Here is a 12,046-nt window from a genome sequence, read left to right as displayed (position 1 = left end):
GGTTTGGTATATCTTATAAAGGAATAACCACCAGTTTTGGGTTGCATTTGCCCTACCTCTCAGCTGTTCGTCCTGAATTTGGCATCCTCAGTTGCGAACCACTGAGGCACGGATGCGGATCCACATTTTTGTGTCCGCACAGGGCTCTATTGCCAGGCAGCAAAGGAGCTGGGTGGGTGAGCTGGCAAGAAATCAGGCTGGATTCGAAAGATGCCTGGCAAGCCGCATTCTGCTGGAGAATTTTGTCAAAATCAAACCACCTCTGCACGACCTTTAGATTTTGATGAATCAGCAGATTCCAACAAAAATGTTTAGTCAATCTATTTCTGGGAGTAAATAACTCTGAGGGCAGGGCAGTCATCTAAAACGATCTCGGTCACATGGTAAGCTGGGACCATTCAAACAATGCATTTTAATACAGCTAAATGCAACATTATTCAACTAGGAATAAGGTCTGCAAGCTGTACCGACAGGTGGGGGCTGTTTCCTGGAAAGCCGTGACTCTGAAAAGGATCTAGGTACAAAAGTAACTCTGGTGCAAGGTTTTCTACTATTAAGCAGAATGTTCTGGACAGCTGTGCTCTTTCTCCACGCTTAGGCACTGATGAGACATGCTGTGGGGTGCAGCACTGGAAGATTTGCGGGGCAGCACTGATCCATGGGTCTGTGGCAGGAGGTCTTTGATCCCTGTCAATGGTAAGGGGTCATGAAAGGACAGAAATGTGGAGGTCTGAACACCATGTCTGTCTCGGACAGGTGGGAGCAATCAGGAGCATTCTGCCACAGTTTTGCTGGAGTTTGATGGTGATTCTGGGAATCAAGGACACTGGTGGGAAAGCATAAAGGAGGACCTTGCCCCACGGAAACACAAAAGCATCCATTATCGATCCAAAGGTGTGACTTGCTCTGGAGCAGATATGGGGACACTTCCTGTTCTGCCAGGTTGCAAGTAGGTCCATGGGCACAAAACCCCCTGTGCAAAACATTCAAGCCAAAACATTCACGTGGAGACACCACTGACGACCTAAGTTGAAGGATCTTCTCAGATGATCTGTTAATCCATTTTGAACTCAGGGCAGGCAAGATGCTTTTTGAGGGACCAAGTTCTGGTGTAAGCTCCATAACTTGACTACCTTCTGGCAAAGGCTGTTGGATATGGCAGCACTTTGCTTGTTCACATGAAACGCTGCTGGGGTGTTGTTGGTGAGAACCTGGACTGTCAAATCCAGAAGTGCCCCAATGAATTCTATCCTTTGGACAGGCGATGAGACTGACTTCTCTCCGTTTAGTTGCAGGCCCAGTACGTTGAAGACACACAATGAACAATGGCCTGAACCTGGTGTCTGGAGCAGCCCCAAACCAGCCACATAAGGATACACATGTATGTCTCTTGCAGAGGTAAGTCGCTGCACTGCCATGCACATGGTAGAATCATAGAACTGGAAGGGACCTCGAGAGGTCATCTAGTCCAGACCCCTGCACTCATGACAGGACTAAGTATTATCTAGACCATCCCTGACAGGTGTTTGTCTAACCTGCTCTTAAAAATTCCCAATGATGGAGATTCCACAACCGCCCTAGGCAATTTATTCCATTGCTTAACCATTCTGACAGTTAGGAAGTTTTTCCTAATGTCCAAACTAAACTTCCCTTGCTGCAATTTAAGCTCATTGCTTCTTGTCCTATCCTCAGAGGTTAAGAACAACAATTTTTCTCTCTCCTCCTTGTAACAATCTCTTATGTGCTTGAAAACTGTTACTATGTCCCCTCTCAGTCTTCTCTTCTCCAGACTAAACAAACCCAATGTTTTCAATCTTTTCTCATAGGTCATGTTTTCTAGATCTTGAATCATTTTTGTTGCTCTTCTCTGGACTTTCTCCAATTCGTCCACAACTATCCTGAAATGTGGTGCCCAGAACTGGACACAATATTCCAGCTGAGGCCTAATGAGCGCAGAGTAGAGTGGAAGAATTACTTCTCATGTCCCACTTACAATACTCCTGCTAATACAGCCCAGAATGATGTTTGCTTTTTTTTTTTTTTTTTGCGCAACAGCGTTACATTGTTGACTCATATTTATCTTGTGATTCACTATGACCCCCAGATCCCTTTCCGCAGTTCTCCCTCTGAGGCAGTCATTTCCCATTTTGTATGTGTGCAGCTGACTGTTCCTTCCTATGTGGAGTACTTTGCATTTGTCCTTATTGAATTTCATCCTATTTACTTCAGACCATTTCTCCAGTTTGTGCAGATCATTTTGAATTTTAATCCTATCCTCCAAAGCACTTGCAACCCCTCCCAACTTGGTATTGTTGGCAAACTTTATAACTGTACTCTCTATGCCATTATCTAAATCATTGATGAAGATATTGAACAGAACTGGACCCAGAACCAATCCCTGTGGGACCCCACTTGTTATGCCCTTCCAGCATGACTGTGAACCACTGAAAATACTCTCTGGGAATGATTTTCCAATCAGTTAGGCACCCACCTTATAGTAGCTCCATCTAGGTTGTATTTCCCTAGTTTGTTTATGAGAAGGTCATGCGAGACACTATCAAAAGCCTTACTAAAGTCAAGATCTACCACATCTACCGCTTCCCTCCTATCCACAAGGCTTGTTAACCTGTCAAAGAAAGCTATCAGGTTGGTTTGACACCATTTGTTCTTGACAAATCCATGCTGACTGTTACTTACCACCTCATTATCTTCTAGGTGTTTTGCAAATTGATTTCTTAATTATTTGCTCCATTATCTTTCCGAGTACAGAAGTTAAGCTAACTGGTCTGTAATTCCCTGGGTTGTCCTTATCTCCGTTTTTATAGATGGGCACTATATTTGCCCTTTTCCAGTTTTCTGGAATGTCTCCCGTCTTCCATGACTTTTCAAAGATAATTGCTAATGGCTCAGCTATCTCCTCAGCCAGCTCCTTGAATTTTCTAGGATGCATTTCATCAGGCCCTGGTGATTTGAAGACATCTAACTTGTCTAAGTAATTTTTGACTTGTTCTTTCCCTATTTTAGACTCTGATCCTACCTCATTTTCACTGGCAAAACCCCCCAGGGCTTACGACAGGCAGAATGGCATTACTGTGAATTTTGGTTGTGTCCTACTATGACCTTCCTGTGGCCAGGTTGGATTACCATGCAAAAGTAGGCATTCTTTAAGTCAAGGGCAGCAGACCAGCCTCTCAGATCTAGGGAAGGGATAATCATGGCCAGAGAAGCCATCTGGAACTTTGTCTTCCTCATGTATCTGTTCAGGTTCTTAAGGTCTAGGGTGGGTCTGAGACCTCCTGTGGCCTTGCGAATTAGACAGTATTGGGAATAGAACCTTCTACCCTGATGGAGAGGAGGCACTTCTACTATCTCTCCCAAGGAATGTAGAGTCTACACTTCCCTCTCATGAGTCTGTGCTAAGTCGAGGTCCCTGAAGAGGTCTGTGGAGAGGGAGTGGGATAAGGAAGAGGGGATAGTAGGGAAGTGGAAGGTATATCCTGGTTCCATCGTGCTTAGCACCCACTTGTCTAAGGAGATGAACTGCTGGGCATATAGGAAATGGGACAATCTATCCCAGAAAGGCATGGAAAGGCCAGATAGCTCCGGGTCAGGTGGCATGCTGTCCTTAACGCAGAAGTCAGATCTGCTGTTTTAAGGCCTGGGGATGGCTCAGACCAGAGGAAGTGGAATGCATCTGCCTCCTCCTCTGTGATCGTTGCCTCTTCTTATGTTGGTCAGCCTGGCAGACGGGGTAATACCGCTGTCTAGGCTGGTATGGAGCACCATAATTTCCCCCTCTTTGTTATGGTGGGGGAGAGGCACAAGGACTTCAGAACTGCTCTCAAGTCCTTTAGGATGTGCAAAGCCTCATCTGTTTCGGATGAGAACCCTTCAAAAGAGAGGCCCTCAGCTGTGTGCTGCATTACTGTAGGAATGCCCAAGGATTGCAAGCCAGGAGGAATGGTGCATCATTACAGCTGTCACCAAGGCCCTGGCTGCAGAGTCCACTACATCCAGGGAAACCTGCACAGCAACTGGAATTGTGCCCCTTGAATCTTCAGGCAACCTGGTGACAAAGCGGGATAGGGCCTACCCACTGGAGAAGTCCTACTGCAATAACAGGGTACGATGGTTGGCAATCTGGAATTGTAGATTTGCCATGGAATAAATTTGCCTGCCAAAAAAAGTCAATCTTCTTAGTGTCTTTGTTATTGGGGGTAGTCTAAGCACCATCCTGATGACTACTCTCATTCACTGCGGCCGCAGCTAACGAGCATGGGTAGAATGTAAATGGAACCATGCAAACCCCTGTGATGGAACATGGTGTTTCCAGCCCATTTGTTTGGCCACTGGAGGAGTGCAGGAAGGGGTATGCCAGATGATTTTGATTGGCTCAATGATAGTCTTATTCTTAGGCAGGGCCACCCTCCCGGCCACAGTGGGATGGAAAACGGCAATGAACTTGTGTGTAGTCTCTTCTCCAGGCTCCACTTGGATCCCTAGAGAGGCTGCCATTTTCCTGAGTAGCTCCTGATATTTACTTTAAAGTCATCCAATCCTGGAGAGAATGCCTCCAATACCAGAGCCTGATCCAGAGAGTAGGAAAAGGCTGGAAGCAGAGGCCAGGGACATGGCTCCCTGGGTGGTCTTCATAGATTCATAGATATTTAGGTCAGAAGGGACCATTATGACCATCTAGTCTGACCTCCTGCACAACGCAGGCCACAGAATTTCACCCATTACTCCTGCGAAAAACCTCTCACCTATGTCTGAGCTATTGAAGTCCTCAAATCATGGTTTAAAGACTTCAAGGAGCAGAGAATCCTCCAGCAAGTGACCCGTGCCCCATTCTACAGAGGAAGGCGAAAAACCTCCAGGGCCTCTTCCAATCTGCCCTGGAAGAAAATTCCTTCCTGATCCCAAATATGGCGATCAGCTAAACCCCGAGCATATGGGCAAGATTCACCAGCCAGATACTACAGAAAATTCTTTCCTGGGTAACTCAGATCCCACCCCATCTAATATCCCATCACAGGCTATTGGGCCTATTTACCATGAATATTTAATTACCAAAACCATGTTATCCCATCATACCATCTCCTCCATAAACTTATCGAGTTTAATCTTAAAGCCAGATAGATCTTTTGCCCCCACTGCTTCCCTTGGAAGGCTATTCCAAAACTTCACTCCTCTGATGGTTAGAAACCTTCATCTAATTTCAAGTCTAAACTTCCTGGTAGCCAGTTTATATCCATTTGTTCTTGTGTCCACATTGGTACTGAGCTTAAATAATTCTTCTCCCTCTCAGGTATTTATCCCTCTGATATATTTATAGAGAGCAATCATATCTCCCCTCAACTGTAGCCTATAAGTATTTGCTAGGTAATGCACAGCCATAAGTTAAGGCAGTAATGCAATGAGCCAACAAGCCTCAAGGCCTGTAAGACAATAGCTTAGCTGAACTCATCAAGGCATAAAGCCCAAAAACCTTAGCATAAGTAGTCAGCCAGGAGTAACCCTAGATCTTAAGATATCACACGATAGAATGCTGCAATCACTAAACTGCTGACAGGTAACCACAAGATGCTCGTTTAAACCTGCTTGGAATATTTTAAGTTAGGAACATCAGCAGGTGTCTGAACACAACAGGGCCACAGTAACTAATTGACATATATGCTAATAAGCTTGAAAGAAAGGACTAGACCTATGGGAAAAGAGCACACAGATATTAGTAGGGTAAGGAACTGCAAATTAGGAAAAGGAGAGAATCCCCTACTGAATATGCATTAGGCATAGTGGCATCAGCATAATACACTATAAAAGTTCTGTCCTGGCCTGTGTGCCCTGGGAGATGCCAGGATGACAACCACTGGTGATGGTGAGGGGGAAGATGTTAACACTTCAGGTTGTTCTGCGAGGGATGGTGGGAGTATATGGATGCTCAGCTCATTCTGTATTATCTCTGCCTGGTTGGGTTGGAGTGTTTGTAACTTTACTAATTGTGTTAAAAACACTATTACAAATACAGAAGGCTTTTCTGACATGTGTGTTGCAACTGTGCATGTCGGGGTTCCTGATTAAACAGGAATTCTAACACTCCTGAGCCTGATCTTGGGACAAGAACCTACGAAGCGTCAGATCATTAAGTGGGAATTTTAAAGTAATCAATATAATTCATATGTAATCAATAGATCAGGAAACGGTACGTGTATGGGCTGCAGTGCCGGTGGTTGTTACGGAGCCGGCAATGGTCAATCAAATGCACGGGAGTTGGGCGGTTGTCCCATACCAACCAGCCTCTCAGAGCTGTTGGGGAAATGTGCCTCTTGGGGGATTTACTCAGACAAGGTGCTGTAGATCTGGAAGCCAGAGGCATTTCACAAGGGGGGAATGGCACAGTATTGGGCCCCAAGCCTGCCTGGCCCAAGTGGCCCAATCCCTGGATGGACCCTTCTCTGAGCCATGGCAACAAGAACAAGGACAAGAGTGAGCTCTAAACTATCGATACCAGGAAACCTGAGAGTCGATTTCAGAGTCCAATGACAACCTGGAGTCCCTGGAGGACCAGGGAGAAGTGGTGCCAGGAGGAGTCCTCAGGGACCTCAGTCAAGACCTATGTCTCGATGCATTATTGGGGGCAGCATGGATGCCTTCCTAGCTGCTGAAAATACTCAGTGTGGGGGATCCTGAGCCGGTCCCATGGAAAGTGGCAGGATCTAGCTGAAGGCAGGTGGTGCCATGGATGAGCAGATGCTGACAATCTAGAAGGCTGCACCAGTGCTGAGCAATGGTCTTCACGCCGAAGCAAAGGTAATGGTGATACTAACGGGGATAATAAGTGTCTAGCCATGTCATGTCATGATAATAAGTGTCTAGCCTAAGCCTCCTGCGTGGTAGGTACCAACATGGGCTGCTAACTGCAGTGGTCAGGGTAGACTGTTCTGCCTGCCACGATGGGAGAAGTAGCTGGACCCCATAGTCTCTGAGGTGGAACTGGAGTCCACAGCTCAGGTCTCTCTGAGCAAGTCGTCACCAGGGAGGAGTGAGCCTAAGGAGGTGCTCTATTTTGGTACCTGAAGGACCCTCTGTGGAAGAGGCCTGCACCCTAAACTTTGAGGAGCCAGATGCAGACTTCTGTGCTTGTGCTTCTGAGGCTAGGGGCTCGGATTCCCTGGGCCTCAAAGAAGATGGTCCTGGAGACAGGGATCTTCTGAGGCCTTTTTCAGCTGATTTAGCCAGGGGAGCGCTTCAGGAAGGAGTCTTTGAAGAGCTTCCGTTTAGTTGATGGACGGGGCTCCGATACCGGTCAAACGGCATCCCTACACAACGATATATCGGAGGTGCTCCTTGCCCAGCTTCTTTGTCCCAGTCTTGATGCCACAACAGATAGAGCACCTAGCTCTGACGTGGCCTTCTACCGAACACGCAAGGGTGGGGGGAGAGACAGAAACAGCTTCCTGCAGCCTGCACCACTTTGAAGCCCAGGGTCCCTGGCATAGATTCTGCCAGTGTCGGTGGGGTCCCGAGAGCTGTTGGACTGGAAAATCCCTTAAAGAAGGGCTAAATCAAAAGAAACAAACTTAAAATTATACAACAGTAAAAGAAAAGAAATATCCGAAGAGCTTTTTGAGTACCACTAGGTAGTTGGAGTAGCTATTCACCAGGAACACCAATGCTTCCACCACTAAACACAGACAGTACGAAGGAACAGGCGGGGAGCCAGTCTCTGCCCTTTATACCAGCACAAACTCGGCAGTGGGAAACTCTCTGGCACCTGTGCACCTGTAAACACACCTACAGTGTAATGGACATATGCAAGCGCTCCAAGAAGAACAGTCCCTTCTGGCCTGAAGATGAACCGCTCCAAGCTGTGGGCCTGACACAGCCCCTCAAACTAAGCAGATTTGAGCTTGCTAGGGCAAAATCCAAGAACAGCTAGGCTCAGTGGGACGATCTGTTGGGTGATCCAATGGGTTTCTTTCTTCCAACCCAGTCAGTAGTGAACCAATGTCGCAGCCTATCATTTTGTATCCACCGTGCTGGCAGGTGGGTCATCTTCAGATGAGCTGTAACGACACTCTAAGCAGTCGTGGCCCTTAAACAACCTACAACACTTCAGTGGCAGGCACCAAACGTGGTGTCTTAGCCTAGCTCCAGCTAAGGTAGTCACATTGCCTTGTCAGATTTCCCCGCTGTGGTTTCACTTGGATACTATGTACATCCCTCCCTGTTCTAAGCCATTGTGTCGCGCACCAGCTGTCCAGTGGCACCCCGGCCCAAATGCAGCACCTGTGATCTTTGGCCGTGATTTGCCAAAAAGTGTTCTTGCCATTTTTGGTGTCCTACTTGAAACACCTTAAAGGGGCCTGATGTACAAAAGGGCTGAGAAGCTGCCTTCTGAGAGCCAGGCCCCTTCAATTGTCTCTATTTGGGCATCCAAAAGTCACTAGATACTGCTGAAAAATCTCACAGTCCCGACCTGTTACCACCAACATCTCAGAAGTGCAGAGAGATTTTTCACTCACAAGCAGGATCCTCCTCTCTATTCATTTTCCAGATCACTGCCCACATAAAACTCACTGCTCTTCATTCCACACCCAGAGCCTCCACAGACTTGAGATTCATTCACACTGATGACTCAACGGTGCCATTGACTCAAACCCATCGAGAACGACTGGATTATCGTTGTAGGTTGGAGGCAGCTTTTACATTCAGCTCATCAAAGGATAGAGATGCCAGGTCTCCGAGCATCTTCCACCCCCAATCATTTCACCAAGCTCTGGCTGGGCTACTGTCAAGATTCCTTCCCCACTCTGAACTCTAGGATACAGAGGTGGGGACCTGCATGAAAGACCCCCTAAGATTATTCTTACCAGCTTAGGTTAAAAACTTCCCCAAGGAACAGTATGCTGCCACCACCAAGCGTTTTAAACATAGAACAAGGAAAGAGATCACTTGGAGACGTCTTCCCCAAAATATCCCCCCAAGCCCTACACCCCCTTTCCTGGGAAAGGCTTGATAAGAATCCTCACCAATTTGTACAGGTGAACACAGACCCAAACCCTTGGATCTTAAGAACATGAAAAAGCAATCAGGTTCTTAAAAGAAGAATTTTAGTTAAAAAAAAGGTAAAAGAATCACCTCTGTAAAATCAGGATGGTAAATACCTCACAGGGTAATCAGATTCGAAACATAGAGAAACCCTCGAGGCAAAACCTTAAGTTACAAAAAGACACAAAAGCAGGAATATACATTCCATCCAGCACAGCTTATTTTACCAGCCATTAAACAAAAGGAAATCTAACTCATTTCTAGCTAGATTACTTACTAACTTAACAGGAGTTGTAAGGCTGCATTCCTGATCAGTTCCCGGCAAAAGCATCCCACAGACAGATCCTTTGTCCCCACCCCCGCCTCTAGATTTGAAAGTATCTTGTCTCCTCATTGGTCATTTTGGGTCAGGTGCCAACGAGGTTACCTTAGCTTCTTAACCCTTTACAGGTGAAAGGGTTTTGCCTCTGGCCAGGAGGGATTTTATAGTACTGTATACAGAAAGGTGGTTACCCTTCCCTTTATATTTATGACAGCCCCTAAGCCATGACTTGACCCTGACACAAGGCTGAAGGCTGCATGCTCTCTGTGGAGGTGTTGCACAGGCTCCCATGCCCAGCAATCCCACAGGGAGATGTTGCAACAGAAGACACCTGCAGTCAGGGAGGGACGAGAGGAAGTGTTTAACGGCTGCTACCATTTGCAGGGAACTCCCTCACTCTGAGAGCCACCCGTACCTCTCAGCTATGGGATGTCACTGACGGCACCAAGCAGTTTGCCGCAGAACCTGGCACTAGTACTTTGTCAGCTTCATTACAGAGCAATCACAGAACTTTTCGCCAATAGTTGGATGGCCAGGTTCCGACGCTGACACCTCACCCAGTTCTGGTAGAGAGAGGAGCCAGTGTGGCAGCAGGAAACCGTCCTGGAGAAAGAAGAATATTCTCTTTGTCCTGTGCACTTAGTTTTTTAGGACTGCCAGGAAGACAATTCAGAGGGAGCAGTTCAGTGCGAGCACCTTCTCCCTTGGAGCTCGCGCTAGCCAGAATAATGACTCATCTCTTCAGGTCTCCACTGAAGCGTTTTCCACCCTTACTGCTGAAAGGTTTTCCTCTCCTTCAGCAATTAAAAAAAGTTAATTGCCATCACCAACTTTCAAGTGCCCTGGGATATAGGCTGAGAGACGCTATACAAATCCACTTCAGTTGGCACCAGCACAAGCTCTGCATGACATATTTATGGTTTGTGTGGGCGAGCTCTGGTCTGGGAGTCAGGAGAACTGTGTTGCAACCACTGACATGGTGGTGTGACCTTGGGCGAGTCATTTCTCTAGGCCTCTATTTCTCCACCCGCCCTTTGCCTGGTTAGACTGCAAACTCTTTGAGGCAAGGGCTAATTCTTACATACGGGGGGGACTCTCAACTGGGGCCTCCAGATGCTACCTTGTTGCTAACAGTAATACGCCCCTCCACTGCTTTGACATTTTATCTATGGTATAAAAGTACATATGATGATTTCATTCTAAGTAGACCTTCATGCCCCAAAATGCCTGTCTTGGGCTCTGGCTGCCGCTGGCATACATTGAAAAGACGAGTTACCACACGTAAGTCAACCAAAGCCGCAGCACTGCTCTTCTTCCCACCCTATCAAGCACCAGCTAATCGCCAGTCATGTGACCCATTGCACTTTCCGAAAGGGGAAGCTCACGCTGAGCTGGCCCAACACCTGCTCAAACAGATGGGCTGTGCAGCATGCCAAGAAGGTCAACAGATTGCGGGGGTTTCACTTGCCTCCAAGGGTGGAATTCCAAAGGAAGGGATGGGGAAACAGCACCAGCAGTCCCCTCCCATAGATCATGAGGAGGCTCCGGACAGAAGGTCTTGACTCTTTTAATGTTGCTGTTCCATGTGTGAAAAACGTGCAGTGCCTGGATGCATGCATTGCCAGAGACTGGGGCTACGTCGCCCTGCCAACGTGAACCATCATGAACCTGCCTTCCGGTGTGATTGCAGGGGGGCAGCTGTGAGCAGCGTGGAGGGAGTGGAGATTACGTTTGTTTTGGATCCAGCGCGAAACCCAGTGTCTCAGCTTGTATGGGGAGAACACCCAGGAGAAAAAGGGAACCATGTTGAATAGCAACCAACTCAACGCCAAATGATGATGATGATGATGAAGCTTAGTGCTTATCCCCAGATCTCCAAGTGCCTTGCAAAGGATGGGTTAACAACAGATTGGAAGCTCTTTGGTCCAGGGCCTGACTTTTTGTTCTGTGTTTGTACTCTGCCCAGCACAATGGGGTCCTGGCCCATGACTGGGGCTCCTAGGTGCTACCAGAACACAAACAAATAATAACTTCTTTCACAGATGGGGAAACCAAGGCACGGACAAGGAACGGGATTTCCCAGAGGTCACCCAGCAAAGCAGTGGCCAAGATGGGAACAGAACTGAGATTTCCTGATTCCCAGTGCTGGACCACACTGAAAACAGGAGGAAGTTATCAAGCATCAACTTTTTCTAGGCCGCGCTTTCGAGGGGCAGCTGCCTACAATAGCGATTTGGGGCTACACACAGTCGTGTGGCATGGGAATGGGGCTGTTCTGCAAGGTGGTGAAAGCAGAGGTGCATCTTTATAGCCTACAATCTCTGGTGGAGGGCGGCTGCTACAGAATTGAAATGCTCCTTCAGAAGCAGCCCTAGGCCTTCTGGTTGGAAGCTCGTCTCCGACAGCTGTAATTAGGCTGACTGAAGGAACAGCTTGTTATTGCCCAAACCTGCAGGCAGCGTACTGTGCAGATGTAACATAAAATGCACGGATCAAAGCCAACGGCTAGATAACAATCTTAATTGCAGAATGTTTAGGGGTGGTACAGGCAAGCCAAGGAGGATTCCTTCACTTGTGCTGCCCCAGCGCTCTGCTATCTGGAACTCTCCCTTCCTCCGAGCCAGTGAGTCACTTTGCTTCATCATCGCACCTTAAAAGCTTTCCTGAGCCTGC

This window comes from Eretmochelys imbricata, chromosome 2 (assembly GCF_965152235.1).
Source record: "Eretmochelys imbricata isolate rEreImb1 chromosome 2, rEreImb1.hap1, whole genome shotgun sequence".
In the NCBI taxonomy this organism is placed as follows: domain Eukaryota; kingdom Metazoa; phylum Chordata; order Testudines; family Cheloniidae; genus Eretmochelys; species Eretmochelys imbricata.
This window is presented reverse-complemented; position numbering follows the sequence as displayed.